A 22708-nucleotide genomic window follows, 5' to 3' on the forward strand; every position below is an offset into this window, starting at 1 on the left:
TATAATGAGTGAGCAGAATAGCAGATCTGGTTGCCTGTGCATCTTTCTAGAAGGCAACAGAAAGTATCCTACCAAAATCACTGTATGGAGGCCTCTCTCTCAGCAGGGATGAAGCATGAGCTGCCTGTTACTGTCTGAGCATTAACCTCATGTTACGGACAGAATACGTGTTTTAACTCGTAACTGATTGCAAATTGATTAAATGTTGGGGTTTGGAAAGGATCTGTGTGCTTTTACCACTGTGTATTTACATTATTATGTGGGAGCAATCAATTTATCAAACCCATCTGATTATTCAATACTGGAAAAGACAACTGGTTAGAAGAAAACTTGTCTTGTTTTTAAGGTGGACAGAAAAATAGTTTAAGAGAAATTTGCACACCTTTTTTTTTTAAAGAGATCTTACACTAACAAACTAATGAAATTAAGGAAAAGCCAATAATTGAAAATGCCTTGGAAACTCTCCTGCAGCACAGAATTCTATACTTCACCTTGCCAAGGAGGATGGACTGGAGTAGAGATGGTGCTCTTGTGCTCTAGTGCATTGTAGTTGTGATCCAGTTACTGTTAATTCATAGTTCTCTAGATTTTTGGAATTCATCCCTTCCCTTAATAGGGAAGGTGGCAGCCTGGAGTGGAGAAGCTCCAACTGCAGCCCTCTGGATGTTAATCCACACTGACTTTCTTAAGCCTCCTACTTAAATCATTATCTTAATGAATCACCATTGCTGCTATCTTCAGTGCTACATAGGAACATGCAAATTTTAAACAGCCTGGGGGAAAGACCTTTTTGTCTGTGAAGTGCTCTGATACTTGCATTTAGATGTTGCCATGATAGGTACCTTGGATACTCTTTTCCACCTAACCTGGTGGATAGATCCTGGGTATGCTGCATCACCAGTGCATGGCTGCTGGGCGGCTCTGAGGCTTCTCCCTGAGAGGAGATGGATGTGATTCTGCTACTGAGCGCAAGCAGCAGCTCGAGCGGTTGAAGCTAGATGCTGTGCAGGTTTGTCATTCCTCTGCCTGCCTGTTGGCTATGCTTTTCTTCAGGTCTGAAATGGCAAGGAGCTGAGGGAGTGGGGATGGGGGACCCCCCTCAGCTCTGCAGCCGCCATTTCAACTTTTGGGCAAGTTTCTTTCATTTGACTCTTTTCACAACACAAATAAGACATGCAAATGTTAATGGATCAGCTAAATTTTCTCCCATGTAATTTTGGTACAGCGGGAAACTGAGCAGCTTGCTAGAAAATCTTAAGAACGCTTGTTTGAGGAAAAACTGAACACAGTGAAGCCACTGCGGGGTATCTCCAAAATTTTCAGCACTGTGTTGTACAAATATGTCCTTGAAGAATCAACTTGGCTTGGCATAGAGCTCTGCCCACTTTCAGCTCTCCCAGATTATCACTTAAATGTTTATTCATAGGTGGTGGGTATGGGGAGAGAGCCATGTGTAGCTGTTTCAGATGGCAAATCTTTGTGGTTATTTGCAATATGCAATGAAAGATTTGATTCCTTTATTCATTAAACCAAGAGCTGAGGGAGCTGTTTTATGCAAATGTCCTAGACGACAAGAAGTGCTCCTCTTAAACTGCACAATAAATTCACCCACTGTCCCCTTTCTGTGGCTTAGAAGAAGAGCCCATTCCCCTGCTATGGGTAACTTTTCCTCACCAATAATTGTTCTGCTTCTGGAACAATGGTAAGATAAAGGCAGAAGATACCAGGTGAACAGAGGTCCTCTAATCTCAGGTGGGAAAGGGCCATATTAACAGAACTGAACTTAAATGCATTTACTGCAGCAACATTACTCATTGTCAAGTCCTGCTGGGAGAGTTATGCCCACAGGAGGCCAGAAATCTATCTCAGGGAGGGCATCCTTGTTCTTCCCAGCTAAATCTTCTCTGAAACCAGTTGAGTTAGGTGGTTTTAGACTAAGAAATGCGTTTTCTTGCCTCCTGCTAAAGCTAAGTAACATGTTCTCACTTAGTTACCAGAGAAAGGGAATGTGAGCAAATGGTACGTGCTTTTTGCAGCTCGTGGCCTGGACGGGTCCAGTGTGAGTCAGGAGATACTAACTGCTTCTTCACCCCTTGATGTGCACCTTCCCAGACAGCAGCAAGTAGCCAGTCCTGTGACTAAAACTGTTTTCCTTGCCCAGTGTAGCTGTGACCAGATTGTCACTTTTTTGTAATAGCATTTAAGACACTTTTTGTAAAAACACTTTACAACAGTAACTTTTCTGCTCATTGTGAGCAGACTGTGGTGGTTTCTGTATTCAAGCTCTCAGGGGGTTCTGATCCCTCTTTGGATGGCAGTGTTGTATAATACAGGGGGTAAATTAACTGGGGAAGCATCTATTAGATTCAGCACTTCAAGAACAGTCAGAGTAGGGATTTCAGAAGAAGCACCAGAAGTGATTTATGTGTGTGTATAAATACATGGGGGGTGTGTGTGTGTGGTGTGTGTTATTTCAAAAGAGGGTGACTAACATTTGAGGCTCAGTGCAAAACTTAAACACAACTTTTTCTCATTCCAGTCTTGGAAAGTAATGGTGATGGGTGTGGGCAGGTCTCTGCTGACTTTCTGAATTGCCTGTATGCCAGAGCTCCAGCAAGGAATTTGGTGGAATTTCTCTTTGTTTTGAGTAAAAGTGATGTTCTATCCCACATGTGTTTCCTTAGAAAACTGAAGGAAAGGGACTCTTCTCCCCAGCAGTTAACGTGCCCAGTGTTATGTTTGCAGGCACTATGTGCAAAGTGTTCAGAAAATGAGATATCCAGAAGGACCGTTTGTATTTCAATATGCTGGACTGGCTTATATTATTCACCTAGCTTTTGCATGCTGTCTCGTGCTTGTAGGTAGCAGTAGAGTTCTGTTGATGTACAATGGTTATTATTTCTACAGTTTGCTCATTCAAATGTAGAGGTTTCTAACTACAGAAGTACAATGTGTCTGCGCTGTTGTTTTGTTATGCTGTCTTGAGCTACCTTTGTTAACCGTGTGTTTACAGGAGTCTGCCCAAGTTACCTGCTCAGTATTCTGGTCAGGTGTGCTGAGATGCAGTGTTACAGCTCATAACTTGGTTTTGAGTTGTCTTTCTCATGGTGTGTGACAACTGCCTCCCAGAAATTCTGGAATTGGGGTCAAACCAACTACTCTGTTTCTCCCAGCATTCACTACCAGGAAGCACAAAGAAACTGCAGCTGAGCACTCTGACTGCCAGTGCTGTTATGAACAAGAGATGCACAGAGCATTAACAGGTAGATGGATTTTAATCTACAAGCATATCTGTCATTAATTTTAAGGGCTTTTGGAACCATGGCAGCTCAGCTAAGAGAGGGGAAATGAGCTAAGCAATTATATGAAGCAGCTATATTTGGTGAAGTAGATCTCTTTGGATTAGCAGGGGCTCACAAGGCTGGGTAGAGAATGGTGCATCACACTGCCAAGTCTGATCCTTCAGGACAGTGACCCATTACATGGGAATGCCTGAGAAATTTCTTAAGACTGGAATATTCATTGCGATAAGCTTAAGAAAGTTTCCTTGGTTAGTCAGGATAGATTTTAATGCAACAGTGCTTTCCCCTGGTTGTTGGCAGAACCATGTACTTTCTGCTTCTCTGGCTTGTGGCAATTCTCACTGGGTGCACAGGTGAAAGAAAGTGGTGATGAGCTTTGAGTGGCTGCAAACTTCCATGCTTTTGGGAAGACTTTGCAAGGGGAGGAAATAAGGATTTGAAAGCTGTGAGTCTGACTGGCTTGAATTGGGTAAAACAAACAGAGAGATCTGTGGCAGCATTTGTTAGATGAAAAATTTTACCTGCACCTCAATAGACTCCCTGAGAGCAGTACCTGCAGTGAGTCCCCAGAAAGTTCTTGCAGAGACTGATGGCCAGCTGGGAGGAAATGCTGCACTCCCTGAAGAATCAACAAGCTCTGTGGGTGTTTACCCAAGATGGTAAAACAAACAGAAACCATCAGTACGCTTCATGGTGTGCCAGTACCTTCAACAACATACAGCTCTGATTGCCACGTCTGAAAGGTAGTGGAGGGCTTGGGAATGTCCAGAGAAGACCATCAAAGATTGGTCTCAAGTTGTGTTGACTGTCTTCTCTTTGCCATAGAGAAGAGCTGACATATTACAGGAATTGTAGATGTTTTATACTGTCATGAATGGGGTGGGGAAGGGGAGTGGAGAGTGATTCTTCATGGTTCTGGTGTTAACTAAATTGATTCAAAGCAGGCAAAGAGGAGACACTCTGTCGAGCAGCAGTTACCACGTGAAAGGGTGTTATGGATAGCAGAAGTCTAAACAGATAGAAAAATTGATGAAGGACAGATAAGTTCTTACTAAAAATGATAGCCTGGATGCAACCTCTGGATCAGGAGATCTTTAACAATTGCACAAGGGATAAGACTGCCTGTGCACTATTTTACTGGTTCTTTTCCCCTGTCTCTCCCCTTCTACCAACCTCTTCTTTCAAATTGGCCCTATGCTGGCTACTCCTGAAGAACAGAGACCTAGCCTTTTGCTCTTGTAATATGACTGTTTTTATAGTTCAAAACTAGAAAGGAAATGCTCCACTGCAGTGCAAGGGAACTAGTTTTGCCTTGCAGCCCACAAGTAATGTAAATGATGTAATGATCATCCTCTATGATTCTGAAGCACACTGAAATGAAGAGAATTAGGAGCCAAATTCTTCTTAATACCTTAAAAATGTGTGTTATAAAATGTTTCCACAGCTGGTTTTCTTCATTAAAATTCTCTTACTAAGAAGCTCAGATTCCTGTTGAAGCTGAGAGTCACTACAATGTTTCTAGTTAGTCTTCTCACTGTGTTTGGTGCTACAGTTGGTCTGGATGCCTGATAATGCACCTCATGGCCTGCCTGAGGCATTTTACCTTGAGTAGCAGGGACATCTTGGGCTGGATGCTGAGGATGGCTGCCCTCCACAGAAAGGGCTGTGGAGCATGATAAGGAGGGAAGCAGCAGCAAGTTGGGAAGGAGGCTGAAGAGGAGGGAAGGTATTAAAATCTCTTGTACATGCACAAAAGTGGGAAAGTCTAATACAGGGCAGGGCTTATAGTTGTGACTGCAGTGGTAACAGTCAGTTGGTATTTGGGAGGTGAAAAAATCAGTTTTACTTTTTGCTAGACGATTGTACTGTAATACAGCAGTGCCTCCTGGCAGGGAAAGCAATGTAATGTAAAGCAATACAGCATGGAAGAGCAGTTGGAGAGCTGTCAGAAGCTGAGTAGCTTGGAATGCTTCCATGTGAACCTGGGAGCAAGCGAGCTTGCTGCAGCATGGCATTCCCCTACCCCCAAGGAGGAGTATGGACTGCAGCACAAGCGTGAACAGTGCACCTGACAAACCATGCAGCTCTGGAGGAGGTCTAGGAGAGACTTTTCTAGGCAAAACAGGGAGAGTTTCTTCCTCTCTTCCAGCTCACAGAGCTCTCCTGAGTTCATGTGCCAGGAAGCCCTGGGGCAAATGAGTTTGTACCTGTCAGCTGTCATTGCCTGGCACACCTGAGTACTCAAGGGCACAAGACTGCCAAAGGGGTAGCAAAAGGCTGCAGGAAAGCTGCTGCGTCTCATCTGTCTGAGCAAACAAGGAAGTAATGACTTGCTTTTATTTTTTTTTTTATATATATATATAAAACACACATTAACAGTTAGCATTTCCAGAGGGCCTTGGTGCATGGCATTGCCTTCTATTCCAGTTTTTAGATGTTGGATATACTTAGCAATCTTACTCGTGATTTTTAACCCTCCCCCTTTCCCTGCCCCCAGCATTTTCCTTCCCTTCAAATCCTCTGCCTCACTCTATGTATTGCTACTAAAAATTGCTGGGGATGATGGGTCCTGCTTCTTGCTTGGAGCCTCTGGATGCTATTAACACGTAATTGCTGGAAAAGCTTGTTTAAACATCAACCCCCTACGTTATTTTTTAAATTGCCCTTTGAGGTGGCTGAAGTGCTACTGAAAGATTACTTTAATACTAGACAGGGAACTTTATTAGGTAAGGGAAATAGTGTTCTTACTAGACTATTTCTGAGGTACCAAGCCGTCTTCCTTTTACAGAAGAGATGTGTAGTTTTACTCCCCATGCTTGCTTCTCCTTCCACACCAGCAAAACTGACGTTTTAGCAAGGAGCAAAGAGGTTTTATTGGCCTCATCCCTTTCAGTGCATCAACTTTCTCTTTTCAGAAACCTGTAAGAATGGAACGATCCATTCTGCACGTTTCCTATCTAGCCACAACTTGAAATCCAGCAATACTGGTAAATTATGCAGGGACATCTTCTCGAAGTCCAGGCTACATTTATCAGGGTTGTCCAGTATGAGGTGGGACCAGGGCACTGTATCTAATACACTACTTCTCCTGTTGTAATCGCATCATTCAGGTTAGTGGATGGCTACCCTGCAGTCATGGATGAGTTTGAACAGGATCTCCACCATTCATAAAACAGCAGTTACACACATGATGCACCTCTCCAGGTTAAGACTGGCTGAAGTGCAACAGGTCTTGCTCAAAATGTAACTGGGGCGTGTTCTGCCAGTGGTGGTATGAGTCACCATTAGCCTACCAGCAACTACTGGATAACCAGGTGGAATTGGCATTTATTTCCCATACTGAAAACTGCTGGGTGACGTCCTTGCAGGATGGGTGTCTCCTGGCTTTAAGAACAAATAGTGCATGCAGCCAGAGGGGTGCAGTAAATGTATTGCCTTTTTATTCCCTTCCACTCTTTCATGTGAGTGTACACACAATATTACAAGAAAGCAGCAACTGACCTCATAGTTGTGCCTCATCACTTAATGAAGCTTTTGATTTAAAGAAATGACATGGGCATTGTGGGGAGGCTGTAGAAGCAGTATCTAGGCTGCCCAGGCCTCAGCCCCAGCAGGCCAAAGGGAAGACCTCATTTCAAGTCTCCTGAGCTTGTCAGGCAGCCAGGTCTGTGCTAGCAATCAAGGTGTGAATTTTATAAATGGAAGTGGTACCTTGGGAAGGAATAAACAAATAAAGGACTTAGTGCAGAAATGGTCTGAGAAATGTCGTGGGTTGTGAAGACAAACATGAATTTGGAATAGCATGGGAAGGTTTCATGAACACTTCTTTCTTCTGCCCTTTTCACATAACATTAAGTCTGATCAGGTGAAGGTCTGTCTTCTGATCCTCTGCCATTTTCCTGATAGCAAATTAAGCTTTATCTTTTTATATTTGGCAGGAATATTAAGAGGTTTTAGGAAAAGATTTCTTTCTAATATAAACTGCTAAACAGAATGTGGGCATTCACAATCACAGCGTCTCAGTATGCATGCCACAGAAAGGGAAGCAGAACACGTACTGTAAGAAAATGACAGGTACTTCTGCTTTCATGGTGTGCAAGTGCTACTCTTTCCCCATTGTTATTTATTTCTATTTGTGTTTAGTAGTCTTTATGTTAGGAATTTGTGGGATATTCAGCAAAATACAAGCGCATCATAGGCGTAGTGGCTAACAGCTACTGAATTGAACAATCTTTTTAATACCTAGGAAAAATGACTTGCTTGAAATAACAATAGCTGTCTGAAATTTCGTAGTGAGTTTAGGTCTGTCCTTATTCAGGCACTACTTGTCTTCTGCCAAAGGTTTAAGGAAAGAGAATGCTCAACTGCAGAAAATCTGTCCCTAAGCACAAGGAACAAGAGCTTGCAAGAAAGTACTGTGCTTTCGATAGATGTAGCTGCTTTTGCAGGGAGACCTTGAGGCCGTTTTTGCCAAAAGTTTCTTTTTTCCCATCTGACTTTGTTTAATGCAGTAAAGGATTTCAGTTGAGAAAAGAGTGAAAGCTTAAGAAACTCAGGATGCTTGTTCTCCTCTTCGAAGCTGGTGAATAAGAACTAATTTAATGGGAGGCAAATATCTGGTAGCTCTAGATTTTGAAGGACACGGCAATGAGAATTCGGTTCTAAACCATCGGCTACAGTCCACTTTAATAAAGGGTTTGTTTTAAATGTTAAACATGTTTGGGCTTAGATGTTTCACATGCTCGACAGGAAAATGAAGTCAGAAAATTCTCAATGGATGGTTACTTCTTGAATTTTCGGGCAGTATGAGTCAAATGAGGAAAAATAAAACGTCTAATAAAAGTCATTGGCTGTTTATTGAAATAATAAAAGGAGGAAGCATGTCAGCTGGATAAATACCTGTAAAATAGAATAAATGTTCAACTGGAGATAGTGCAGCTCTGGTTAATAAAAAATACCAAATTGAGAGTGGACTATATTTAGCTGCAAATCAATATGACTTAGTAGTTACCAGCCACTGTTCATGCTTTATGAAAATAACTACAGTGTAAATGTAAAACAAGATTAAAATTGGTAGCTTTAAATTACTTTGATTTAAATCCACCCTTTCTCTACTGCTGGATGCTATCTGCATAAATAAATAAGTAAAAGCACATTTAGCTGCTGGCACAGCATTGCCATGGCTTTTCCTGTATTTGCTGTGATACACAGATAAAGGCAACTCCCTCTGGGTGTTCATATATTAGGCAACTAACATAACACTTGGTCCCTTTTTTCCCCCTCCTTCCTCCATGTCTCATCTCCATTACTCTCCCCCCAAATGTAAATGGGCAAGTGGATTTTGAATTTGCTGTGTTTTACATGCTTCTCAAGGTGTGTGAGCTGCCTCTGGAGATGAGTGCACCTGGCCTCCTCTTTTCCTGTCTTCTGTGTATTTGCTACATACTGCAAGAGAGCCCTGAAGAGGTTTTTCTTATTTTACTCCTGGTCACATGTTTGGTGCTGGAACTTCCGAAAATTAATTATTACCTTTGAGGCAGACAGTGCAGCAGGGAAGCAGCCTCTAACTCATCTGAACTCAGCAATCCACTGCTTACAATTGTGTAAAACTTCCCAATAATTTGTTTCTATATTATTTTAAGAAAGAAAAAAGCCCTCCTTAATGATGAGTTTGGCTCCTCAATAAAAAAGGGGTAGCTATCTGGCTAATCACTGCTATGCACTAGGTTATTAATTTTCCTCTTAATGACAGTAGAATTTTTGCCGTTTTCCCCTATAAACCTTCTTCAGTTATACAGCGAATGCGTTTTTAAGGCACACTCTCTAGGATTTTATGCCCCAAGACAGGCACGTCATGAAATAGCTGGAGGCTGGTGGAGAACCTCAGCTGGATTAAATGCCTGCAAGTCTGGACAGGAGTAGGAGTTGAGCATTTGGATGGAGGCCTGTACAGAGGCTCATGGACAGCTCTGTTCTCAGCAGCTCCTACTTGAAATGAGTTACTATGTTTTGCTCTTAACTAAAAATTCAGTCTTCAAAGAAGATATATGTGCTGCTGTCCCCCTGTGGGCGCACCCAGCTCTGCCTGGGTATACAGACAGGTTGCTCCTAAGAAAGCCTGGTTTTCCCAAATTGTTTGTGAAAAAATGGAGTGTCTGTGTTCTGTACTAAATGTGGGCATTTTCTTTAAGTGGCTTCTTAAATAATTGTTTCTGCATTAGATGTGTCACTAAGTACCAAGATTTCTGGACGTGTACATCCTGTATACTGCACAGTTATAAAATACAGGTAGGCTTCCACTTCTCTGCTGGGGACACAGACCTGCTCTTGGATTTGGTTTGATGTTGCTCGAGGAAGATGCATCAGGGTGTATTGTAAGATCTTGTGATAAGCATGTGAGGCTCAGTGTTCTTACCAGGCTGGCTGCTAACAGGCCAGGATGTCACCAACACTGTGCCTAGCAAAGAGTAAAGAAAATGCTAAATCTTGGTTATGTGAGACCATTCGACATTTAAACTCCTGATGTCTGAGAACATGGGGCTGCATTTGCAGCAGATGTTTGCCTGGTAATCAAAGACCCGGTGTAATAAATAGTTGGTTAAAGAGTTGGCCTGGCAGTTAATGTGGATTTTTATGGCTATGGACTTGAGACCTCTTGAAAATGAGAAATGCCAGTAGTAAGAAGTGTACATGTTTCTGGGGGTAGATGGATTTGGGGGCTCTGGGGTCCTGCTCATTTGTTTGAGACTGAAGTAGCATAAACTGGCCTTATTCTGGATTCATTTGAACAGAGCTGGCCAGCAAGATGAATAGGAGACTGGGATGTAAGTGTGTGAGAATTTCCCTCTGCTTCTGACCTGTGCTGGACTGGTGAGTTGGGTTTATTTGAACCCACCGTATCACCCAGCCCTGGAGGGGTTATAAAGCAGAGATGCACTGAGAACGTCTTACCTATGCCACTTCAGAAGAACACTTAGCTTAGCACTGCCTCCATCCCTGATGGCTGCTTATTATGCCTGGAGCTATTTACTGTAGGGATGATCACGCAAACCTGATGTCTGCTCAAACCTGGAAATCTGAATTAATTAACCAGTGGAATAAGTTATCGATGAGGTCGATACCTCATAAATTACTTTTCATCAAGATTGGTGCGTGCACCTTCACTCGTGTACTCTCTCCCCTAAAAGCTGTTGCAAGAATCAGTCACTGGAAAATGAAGGCAGAGTAAGAATAGGATTCTTACAGGGCCCTATGGTTCTCCACCTCTGAACGGCTGGTCATCAGCTTCTCACATCATCGCTGCTCTGGCTGCCTGTTAAGTACTACAAGATGCCTTTGGTGAGATGGGTGGCATGGGGGCAGGTCTTCATGCTGAAGAATGCTTTTGTATTGAAATGCAGTGCTATAACTAAACCAAGTAGCTCTTCTCTTTTTATTATCTGTGCCAGCCATGAAACTATGACATAAAAAAAATGCCATTAATGCATTTGCTGCCCTAAAAATTTTCTTCTTGGCTCTTTCAGCTGCTTAAGCCAGCAGCTAGTATCCTCCAAGGCTTAGTGAAGAATTAGGTTGAAATTGCCAAGGGGTGTCTCCTACTGCACTGACTTAGAGAGATGTATGAGGCTCGCTCTCCTTTGTCCTTCCTTCATCCTGCACTAGCCATATTTGCTTGTGCCGTGTCAGCATTTTCTACTTGGGAATGGCTGAGTGGACTTTGCTGTGTTAGCCGTGCATCTTTTTTTTTATTTAAAGGAGATCTCCAGAGTGCCTGTTTGGCATAAATCAGATGAGAATTTGCAGGTAGTAAGTGCAGAGGAGGGAAAGAAAAGTATACTTAGGAGCCCTCCATTCCCTTTCTCTTGGCAGTGCCTCATTCCTGCTCATGGAGGAGGTCTTTTTGCTTGTCCCTGAATTGATTTAACCCCCAGAGCACAAATGCTCTGAAGCTGCAGTCTCAGGGTCGCTGTCTGTCTCCAGAAAGCCATGTGGCAAGGGGCTGTGCATGCTATGGAGAGCAGCTCCCCCCGTGTTTGGAGTTACAGGATACTGCTGGGGGTAGCTACAGCTGGTATGCACTGGTACTAATATAATCCCACCGACTGTATCCATGAGACACAAGTGTGACATGTGAGGTATTTAGGGAGACACACCTGTTCTAGGCACAGGCCTGGGCACTGCATGCCTTGGAAATGGAAGGGTTTGGTGGAGCAGGAAAGACTCTGATTTCAGTCACAGAAGGGTTTTGCTTGCTTCTTCCCTTCAGTTTCATGCTATTTTATAATTCCCTAACATTAGGCAATCCTGTGGCCTGTTAGCACGGGGCTGTTTCAAAGGCCAGGCTGGTGTTTGCATTTGGACTTCTTTTACCTTTACTGTGTGATTCCAGAGTGATTAGCAGGAGAGAACAGCTTCTGGGCTGAGTGATGGTTTGGGTGTAACTGCTCCCAAGAAAGGGCAGAGAATTCGGAGAATGTCATCTATGTGCGGGGTTGGGTTTTTCAGTCCTTTAGATAATATAGATTTTATGTTGTGTTTACCTGTATTCCTGTTATAAGGCCTCTGTCTTGCAATTTGGAGCAGTAAATCACATAAAAGTGATATCATCTTAGCAAATTTTGTACAAAAATACCGCGTGCCTTTGGCTTGAAATCTCTGAGTGTCTTTCCCTCTCTTCTTCCTATCTGCCCCCCATCCCCGAAAGTGTTGTGAAATGGCTACTTTCCATACCAAAGAAAAAGCAAGCAAAAGCAGAATAAATCTGATGGTTGTGTAGTATAAGGAAATGAACTTGCTCAGATTTTTATCTTTTTTTTTTTTTTAAGTTAATCTGACACTTGTTTGGCTGAAGGTAACCTCTTTTTTGCCATTGAGAAGGAGATGTATTAAGATAGAGGGAAAAGATGGCAGGGTCTATCATGACTTGATTCTGTCTGTCTCTCTTGTCTTTCAAGTATAATGGAATTTTTCCTTCAAACTTCATGTTTTAACAGCCTTTATTTGCTGCTAATGTGGAATCTCCTAGTTTGCCTTGGTCTCGTTCCACATGCCCCTTCTTTCCATGGATTCCTGCTCTTGGTGAGGTTTTAAGTGTGTGTTGGTTTGGGACAGCTTCCAGGACTGGGGCCAAGATTTCTTCTGTACCTGATGGACTGTTGTGTGAAAATAGGAGCAACTGGACAGTCTTTCTCTCCCATCTTTATTCTAAATAGAATTTGCCAATAAATATCCAGTATGTCAATTGCTTGTAGAACTTATAATGGCTGGTGGAAAGAAGGAAGGGAGGGTGAGAGGTGTGTGTTACCCTGGGACCTCTGATTAGTTTGGGCAGTAAGTTATTTAGGAGAAAGGAAGATGTTACTCCCTTGTATAAGAGCTCTGCATTCTCAGTGGGGTGGACTGGAATAACCAGACCCTAAAAGACAACAGGTTCTCCTCAGAAATAAAATGCTGTTGGCAGGGGTGAAGGTCCTGAGGATGGAGACTCCTCAGCTCCACCATCACCTGGCCCCTGACTGTGAGCAGGTCATTGACCCTTATGGCAAGGGGATATAAATCTGAATCTGGTTAATCCTAACCTGAAAGATGGCTGCACTGAGGCAAAGGCCTCCTCAGCTGCATGTGTGAGCAGAGGTGCTGACCAAAACCCATGGTCCTCTTTAGTCCCTGTGCTGGCATTCACTGTCTGACCGGCCCCAAAGCCTCAGATCTTTTTCATTCCTTGTGAGCAGACACATTTTTGTACATATGAATGTGAAAATACTTCTGATTGTGGTACTAAGAAGCAGAATATCTCATTTTAAGGGAAGAAGCATCCTCATCTAGCTGTGGTGCCTCCCAGGCTAGCTTTGTATCTCTGCATTATCATTGCGTTTTGCTGCGCAGCCTAAGGTAGACATGGCCTCACTATCCCTGCTAGCTGGTAATGGTGGGCTGTCTCTCATCCCTGTCCCTACTGGGTTCTCCCAGAGTTAATTGATTTCCAACCAAAAATGAGATAAATTCTGTGGTTTTGGTTGTTTTTTGGCTAGTTTTTGGTTATGTTTTTTGGGGGGTGGTGGTTGGGTTTGGTGGGGGTTTTTGTTCCTTAACGGCATGCTGCAAAATGTCCTGGCTGAGTTGTTTCCAAATACTGACATCTCTAGGGAAGGGGTTATAAATTGCTAATTTAAAGCCTGCAACAGGATAATTAACTAACCAGTTTGATGTAAATGGCTTAATGGGGCTTTACTAGCCCCTTTGAACTTAAAGTAGCACTAAAAAGTAAACTGTAAATACCTTCAAGGAAAGTACTGGCATGCTTGAATGTGGGGCTGCTTGGTTGTAAGGAGCAAGCCTGCTCCACTGCCAGGAATGCAGTGGCCTGTGTGACAGCCAAACATGTCAAGGGGGTGAGGGGGCCAACCAGGCACCCCTTGGGGAAGGTTCTGCAACTACGCTTGTTCTTCAGGAAGCACGTACACCCTGATATATCAGGCTTTCGAACCTGCCCTGCCTGCTGTGGCAAATTTAAATCGCAGCCTCAGTGTAAATTCAACTGTAATGAATTTCATCAGGATTGAAGGAAAAAAACAAAAAGAACCAAACCCCTGAGGGGGAGGCAGTCACCAGAGTCCACCCTAATTTTCCTGGAGTTCTATTTGCATTAAGGTCTTTTGGCAAGTCCAGGCAGAAACACTTATTACACTGTGTTTCAGAAGACCTCGTTACCCACTGAATCTGCTGAGACAACGTATTGCAGCCCTGCAGCAGATTCCAGTTTCTGATGCGTTTCGGGGACTTTTGGGAGAACTTTCGTTTTTGCTGGGCCTTCCAAGGGAGGAAGTCAACAACTGCCAAGCATCTAGAAATGAAGATCACGGCAAAGTGGAAGCATCTCATGTAGTTAGGCATTGATCTCGCTCCTGGCTATGCAAACTGGGGTGTTAAGAGAGGAGAATTTCAGGCCCAGAAGAGGCAGGAGTATTTCCTTCTGTTCCTGACCCTATGCAAGAGAAGCTCCTCCTGGTCCGAGTACTGCTCTGCTCCATCCTCTCATCACACATGCACTATGCACTGTCAGCAATAATTCACAAGAACTTTCTTTTCTTCATCGTTTCTCTGTCTCACCACCATCTTTCACCTATTGCCAGCAGCCTTCCTGGGTACTGGAGGATGTTTTGGAGTCTGAAGCACAGCCCTCAATTACTGCTGTGACCTCTGACACATGGGATTTGGCTTTACAGCCAGCTTTGCTGATGAGTGTTCCTGGTCCTTGGCGCTCTGCTGTGCTACCCTTGAGGACCATGAAGCTGTAATGCTGAGCCAGATCAGGGCTGATGCAGGAAGAGGGCAAGACCTAACATTTTCAGTGGTGGCCCTGACTTGGATCATGATGCCTCATCATCTGTAATAATGGATCTGTTTCTCTGTGGTGCTGGTTTGTTTGTTTGGTTTTGTTGTTTGGTTTGGTTTTATTCTCCCCAACCAGGAAAATGATGTGCCATTGGCACAGTTAATGCTGGCTTAAAAAAAACCAACCAACAACCAAAAAAACCAAAGCCCGTAAAAGCACTGAAGTCTGTTGTAGGGGGCAATGATGCACAACTGCTACATCTCATTTTAAGAACCATGTCTGACAGAGGAGTCAGTCCTGCACTCTAATTGTTCAGGTGTCCGTGGGCCTATTGTATGCAAGAATCAAAATGCTCTCCTGTAGCATTCAGAAGAGGTGATAACATGGCACTTCTCTGCTCCTACATGTTGACTGAAGAAGCTGGCACCACGGCACTACCTGCTTGCTGCGTGTGGGTGGGAGCAGTGCAGGATTAATTTGGGGTTGATTGTGTTGGCAGGGATCTGCCAGCAGAGCTGGCCCAGCTGCCTGTGCTACGCTGTAGCTGCTAATCCTTTACTTTTATGAGCACTAACCTAGATCACATAGTTAAAGTTAAAAATGCATGTGCTATTAGAGAGAGACACTTGCAAGGGAAGAGCTCTGTACACATGCCGTGTTGACGGCTGGAGGCTTCCTTCAAGGAACGCCAGAACACCTTAGCGTGCCAGCTTTGATATCTTGGCATCTGACAGGGAAATGCAAATACTCAGTCTTAATCCATCATTCCCACATGCTGACATGTATCCAAGGGGAACTTCTGTGAATGTTGTTGTTATTCCCATACAGTTTCAGCTGCTTCTTTGCTTCCCAGTACTACCCCATCATATGTCCAATTGAATACAGTGTCTTTCTGGCCTTTTATGTCAGATCTCTTGGATTTCTCATGGGGAGGCAAAGGGGCATCAGTGTGTGTGTCTTTATCAATGATCTGGACAAGCGGATCAACCACACCCTCAGTAAGTTTACAGAGGACACCAAGTTGGCTGGGAGTGTTGGTCTGCTGGAAGGCAGAAAGGCTCTGCAGAGGGATCTGGACAGCCTAGATCGATGGGCTGAGGCCAGTTGTGTGAGGTTCAACAAGGGTCAGTGCCAGGTCCTGCACTGGGGTCAAACAACCCCATGCAATGCTACAGGCTTGAGGAAGAGTGGCTGGAAAGCTGCTTGGTGGAAAAGGACCTGGGGGTGTAAGCTGACATCTGGCTGAGCATGAGCCAGCCTGTGCCCAGCTGGACAAGGCAGCCAGTGGCATTGTGGCTTGAATCAGAAATAGTGTGGCCAGCAGGACTAGGGAGGTGATCATCCCCCTGTACTTGGCACTTGTGAGGCTGCACCTTGAACACTGTGGTCAGTTCTGGGCCCCTCACTACAAGGCAGGTATTGAGGTGCTGGAGACTGTCCAAAGAAGGGCAATGAAACTGGTGAAGGGTCTGGAGAACATGACCTATGAGGAACAGCTGAGGGAAGTGGGGCTGTTTAAACTGGAGAAAAGGAGGCTCAGGGGAGAACTTATCGCTCTCTACAAGTACCTGAAAGGAGGCTGTAGCAAGGTGGGTGTTGGTTTCTTCTGCCAAATGAAAAGCGATAGGACAAGAGGAAATGGCCTCAAGTTGTGCCAGAGGAGGTTTAGATTGGATATTAAGAAAAAATTCTTCACCAGAAGGGGTGTCAAGCATTGGAAGAGGCTGCCCAGGGAAGTGGGTGGATTGCCATCCCTGGAGGTATCTAAAAGATGTGTGGATGTGGTATGTAGGTACCACATGGTTTAGCGGTGGGCTTGGCAGTGCTGGGTTAACAGTTGGACTCAATGATCTTAAAGGGTCTTTTCTGACCTAAATGGTTCTGTGATTCTATGTGCAGTAGAAGAACAAACCCCGTGTTTGGAGGGGGTGGGTTGGTTTTATGAGGCTTTTCTCTTTCTAATCCCTCCCTCAACAAACCCTTCTGCAGATTTTTAGATTCCTCACTGAGTCCTTTAAATAATAAGATCAATTACAAACCAAATGAGGAAAAAAGCTTGTTCACACTTCCCAGGAAAACGAAAACGAAGTTAAAGAAAAAACTGGGTTGTAACAACCATCCTTTCTTTCACATGAGAGATGGCCAGAGTTGGGACTCTGCTCTGGAGTTCTGGTGTAATTTACTTTATCTTCTAACAACAATACTTTTGTCTTTTATAATGAAAGTTTTGTAACAAAAAATACACCTGAAGACTGCTAGCATGACTAAGAATTTCTACCGTGCCGTTCATACCACTGACAGACCCAAACCCATCACTCATTTGGGGCACCTCAGTAAATTTTAGCACAGTTGTTAGTCCTGTCTAAAGCTTTGCATGTCTCTCAGTGACCCAGTTCCTTTTGGGGGGAAGAAGTAATAGCTGCAAGATGGCAGAGCAGTATCTCAGCAATTTCACTATTTGTTAGGAATAACTGTCTCTAAAAAAACAAACACAATAACTCTCCTTCCAGTACACCTTTTGTTTTGAAACACACCAAACCTGACACCAATATCTGATTTGTTGGCTCAAGAGTAACAGGGAAAATGTGAGCAGTAAACCCTGGCCTAGCACTCTCAAAGGCTCCTGCCAGAGAAGGAGCAAATTACATGTAGCAGTGTGTCCCGACCTTTCCTCTGCTTTTAGAAACATGAAAAATTTCATCATTGCTTTTTCTGCTTATTGCAAATAATAGAAAGTTGTGTGAAAATTAGAACATAATGAAGACAAATTATGGAGTGGTGTCTGCTGCAGGTCTTGGGTGTGTTTGCTGAACTGCCTCCTGCTTAGGGAGCAGCTGGAAAATCCAGGTCCACTCCCAACTTGTCAAAACCAACTTTTTCAAAGGCTGCAGTAGCTGTGCCAAAGCCCCTTGCCCATTTGTAAGCAAACACATACTACTGGGGCTATCTCTGCCTGGGCCAGCACTCTCACATGCAGCTGGCTGTATTAAATCAATTTGATGAATTACTAGATACTTCTAAATTTTTCTACAGGCAGGTCCCTGCTATTTCTTGCCTGCACAAGATTAAATGGGCTTTTACATTACATACCTTGTTGTAAGACTTTAATTGCCTGGAATGGATCTGTGTGTGCAATGACTGGTTCTGGAAGGGTCTGGGGATTTGGGATTATTGTCAGGCTTCCTACACTGAGGTAGCAGAGAAAGGAGGCATGTGAAAGCCATGTTAGCATCCACAGTGGTGGATACCCTATGATAAGAAGGATGCCACCTATGCCACTTACTCAGATTATTTATTTACTGTTGTTTGATGTCTGGATTTTGGGATGGTTTTCCTGCTGTTAAAACATTGAGTGAGGTGCCTGCCAAGAAAATGCCTGGAGAATGGAAAAGACTAACCCTAAATGGACTGACTTGATGGGTCAGAGAAAGCTGGATGGCATCAGAACATCCCTGTGGCTGATGAGGCATATCTCTTGTTGGGTTCATGAGCCTCAGGATGTGTGTGTTTTGGAGCACCTGCACTGTGGCATAACAGAGCTACAATTTATTCAGTCCTTCTCTATGACAGAATTGCGTATGTCTAAATAATGTGCGGCCAAGGGCCAGGTTCTGAAAGCAGCTTGATACCAGCTACAGGTGTTTGGGAATGCACAATGCCAAGAGAGAGGTTTTAGTCCAAACATATTCTCACTAAACACGCTTTTGCATCTTCTGAGAGTCTCTTGGTGCTGATATATTAGTGAGTGGTATATATTTATATTATATATATATTAACTGCTGGAAGTGGTAGCGATGTTTTGCTTCTAGTCCAAGGTGTAGTATCAGTGCTTGTTGTGGTTGCTAGCAGTAGTTTGTACATTTATTACTCCTTTGGCCAGGCTCTGATCCTGTTTATGTAGCTATAAAACAACTGAGTTGTCTCCTCTGTGCGAGGGAGGTTTCAGTCTCTCTGGCTGTTTTAGTTCTGTTTGGGTTTTTTGGTTTTGATGTAACCACCTTCCTTGCCGAGAGGGGAGAGCTCTATGGGAAGTGATCCAGTAAACTTCTAAATAGCTTTTTAGCGTGTGTGGGGAGTTAACTCTTGCTCAAGCTTTTAAATACGTGAATTCTCACCTGAGCCTATGTAACCTGCCAGCCAAGCCTAAATCTTGCAGGAGGTGCAGCCAGAGTGCTCTCGGAGCTCTCTGGCACTGACACCTGGTACACCTGTGTCTCCTGCTAGTTTCAGTGCTGTCACAACTTCACCCCTCATGCCTGTTTCTCTGGTAACTCCAGTTTTTCCCAAGGTTATCTTCTATAAATAGAATCTGCTCCAGCTTTTCACTTCCCCACACCCATCTTGGGGAGAATAATTACCAATGAGATGGTTTTAATAGTAGTGCTGAAAGGAGGGTGATCTATTCTGCTGTGCTCTTTGAGGCTTTTTTCTGACAGGAACTAAATGCTCAAACTGCTTTAGCAATTTCCTTAGGTGACAAATGTAAAGCGAGTAGCTTCTGAAATACTTAAGCTTGAGTATTTAAACACTTGATAAGCCCTGGGTTATCTGAAGAATAAAATTGTAATTGTTCTGGCATGCAAAGGTCTCTATTTTCATAGTCATTTCCTTAATCATCGTTAGGTTGGTGGAGGTGACTGTGGTATCTACTGTTCATCTGTTCGGAAACCCAAACTGTGCTCAACCCAGGCTGAGGTGCTTTGGATGACGAACCATCTGCCAGCACATGACACAGCAGCCAGCAGACACAAACATTTAGAGCATTCATAATCCAGAAACATTTCTCAAAAAATGAAAAACATAAAAAGTGAGAGCATGTAAGGGTTTGAGATGCTGATGTTGACTTTACTGTCCTGTGAACTATGCCTGCAGCAGCCAAGAGCTTAATGTCGTATAAACTAAGAGAAATGAAAGAGAAGCTGTATCTACAGGCTACATGATGCAACTGGTGAGCAACTACTCAGATAGCAGGTTGCTCTGTGTACATTAAGTGCCTACAGATAGAAATGGTGTGTAAAGGAGTCATTGCTGGCACACTGACACATGCTGGCAAATTAGACTGTACTTGGTGGAAGGATAAGGATCTACTACAGCTCTTTAAAATCACCCTTGTCGTGATCACCTCACGATAAAAATATTAGTTTCTCCGGTGTAAACAAAAGCGTAGCACATTTCCCAAAGAATCTTTTGAAGTAAAACCAGATCGGTGTGTAAGAGTAAACCAAGTGGGAACAACCTGTCAACCTACAGTGTTACCAGACAGAGCTCAGAATGAAATGGGAATGGCAGCGCCTTTTCAGGTTTTACAGCCACCTCTTTGCTCAACTTTTGACAATTATTTATTACTGCTAATATTGTGCTTTGTAAACTTGTACAGTGCTTTATGAAGTAAGACATGTTTCCTATTTTAAAGGTTTTATAATCTCGTGGGCTGATAAGGGGTGCAGATTATCCCTTGGATGTTCATAAATAGCATTAGCACTAACAGTTTTATTAGTGCTGGGTCCTTTCAAGCCTGTGGCTCTTTCTTTTTAATGACACTTTCCTACTCAAGTACCCAAATCAGGATTTCAACACCTTGATCTTCCAGGCTAGAAAAGTCTGGGCATTCTTTTGTTCTGCTTGTAGGGAAAGAGCAAAACCCAAGCAGAGTCCCAGCGTGGTGACTGTTGCTCTGCATGGATTTAATCCACTGCCGTTGCTTGCCTCTCTCTGAGACTACAAATCTGGGGTTTGGGTGATGGCAGCAGAGAGCAAGCTTGGGAGGTGTGTGTGTTTTAAATAAACAAACAATGGAACAGCAACTTCAACAAACTGTGAGTGGTGCTAATTTGTTATAGGGCTGTCTTGCCTTCTGGCAGTGTTGATTTAGGAGAGGCTGAGCAGACTGGAACGGATGCGGGGAGAGCCGCTGGTTCTTTTGCTCTGGGGTGTGTATGTGGTTCAGTATAAAATGCTTCGAGGGGTCCTGTCCTGAGGAGCTTTCAGATTACAGGGTAAAGCACATGCATAAACTGCCGATCTCCTTTTCAAAACCAAATCTTGGGCAGAAGTACCTTCCCCTCTGCCTTGTGCTTCCTCTTCCACTTTTTTTAAATGGAGAGATGCTTTAAGTCTTGACTCATTACAAGAACCTATAATTTGTGTGTTTTGAGGACTGCCAGAAAATCCTTGACAATGACAGTGTCTAGGGAAGGGAAGGAGGAAGATCCTGTGCTTTGGATTATAGCAAAGTTTTCAACACCCCATGGCCTTGGTGGGCTGCAATCCCAAACGCTGAGAACCTGACAGAGCGGCTGGCCGAATGCACAAGGTATCTGCAGCCCTGGACCACTCTTGTGCAGTGCTGCAGGATACAGATGGCAGGATGGAAGCCTTGCTGGGAAGAGGTGGACTTTGGAAGTGTAGAGTGACCTCCTTGCAGCCTGTGAGCTGAGTTTAAAGAAAGTCTGAATTCTCAAGTGAAGATGACAGAGGAATAGAACAGTCAAAATGAGAAGTCGTGGCTGAGGAGAGGCAGCCAAGGAAATGAAGAACTTTGAAAATGGATATACCCTGTTTTCCCCTTAGGTTATCTTCAGTTCAGATAGATTTGGATGCAACGCCCAGCACGGTTTGCAAACCTTTGAGTCTGTTAGGCCTTGTGCTTCATCAAGCAATAGTGGCTTTCTGGCATCCTCTCATTTGCCAGGCTCAGAGCTGCAGAAACGCTTTTTGGTGGTTGCAAAGAACCAAATCTGTGAAGGTTGAGTGATCAGTTACGCATCCAATTTGGAGGGATGTTTGGTGGGCAGTAGAGTCTTGATACTGCCAGGACCAGCTCTTAAACAGGGGTTTGCTTGAAAGACTTCACTGAAGTGAAGCTTAGACACAAAGATTTCTCTGGGAAGTAGAGGGCTGAATAAAGGGTCAGTTCTTGGGAAAAAACGTGGATAAAGTGCAAAAGGTGCTGTATTTAAGGCATTATTTATTTATATAAGGAGAACTGTTTCTGCTGCATCTGTAGGTACAGATGAGATAAAGGAGTGAGATTTGGTCTTGTAGAAGAAAACAAGACAGCAGAGTTTGTTCCTGTGCTTACTGGTATCTGGGATGTGGTGACAGAGATGCCATTTTGGTCCAAGGCTGTTACTACCCATATCCAGGACCTGGAGGGTCAGAACGTTCCTTTTTCTCTGCCAGGCCACGTGCTCTTGCCCTAGAGCAATGCTCAGCATGAAGCTGCCATCCTGTGCCCCCACTGCCAACTGTGCCTACCATACTAAAGGACAGGGTCCAAGCTTTTAGGAGGAGAAGCATCTTGTCACTCCATGTAATTCATAGAGTTGTTGATTCTGCCTAACACTCTCTAAGATTAGCTGAGAGGTAGCAACAATCCTTTAGTCATGTCCTAAATTCTTGCATTGTAAAGGGAGACTTCTGTACATCAAGGTTCAAAGGTACCTGGGAAACTGAGGAATTTTGCATACCAAAGGAGCCTTAACTGGTGGATGGGTGGAAGGTATCCTTCCTCTTGTGTGGGCTGAGCTACTCCACTGAATATGTGGGTATTTTAGTGCAATAAGGAGTCATTAGATTAGCATGGGACATCAGAACTGCTTGTCCTATTTGCAATGCAGGTACAGTTGGAACTGAGCCTGCTCAGTTGTTGCAGGGCTCCAGAAGAGCCCAACGTCTATTGCTGCTCATTAGTTTCTGAGGCTTTATTTGTTTTGTGCCACTGCTGTGTTCCTGAGATCAGCTGTGCTCTGCAGATACGCAGGAATTTTTAGTGCCTGCCTCTGCCTGACAAGATCTGCAATGTCCATGCCTCTCCTCTTCTCCTCCCACTGAAGGGTTTGGGTAGTCTTAGGCTCCTTCATATCAGCAGGGGAAATAAATGTATAATATACAAGGGTTCTGTTTAGGAATTGGCAGGAAGCTTCATTTTTGACTGCAGTGTGATGTTCTAACAGTAGGAAACACCTTTGTTTTAAGCAGTTCTCTGCTAATCTCTGCCCTAGAGGGGAAATAAAACTATGGAGAATAGCTTCTTACTTCACAGTAGCAAGAAGCCAATTGCTGTAATCTG

The 22708-nt window shown here is 43.8% G+C and overlaps 1 protein-coding gene across 7 annotated transcripts in view; it reads left to right on the forward strand.

Moving 5' to 3' along the window:
- Window positions 1–22708, forward strand: part of HIC2 (HIC ZBTB transcriptional repressor 2) — a 75559-nt gene that overhangs the window by 41301 nt on the left and 11550 nt on the right. The window lies entirely within an intron of this gene.

Source organism: Psittacula echo (assembly GCF_963264785.1).
Source record: "Psittacula echo genome assembly, chromosome: 13".
Lineage (NCBI taxonomy): Eukaryota > Metazoa > Chordata > Aves > Psittaciformes > Psittacidae > Psittacula > Psittacula echo.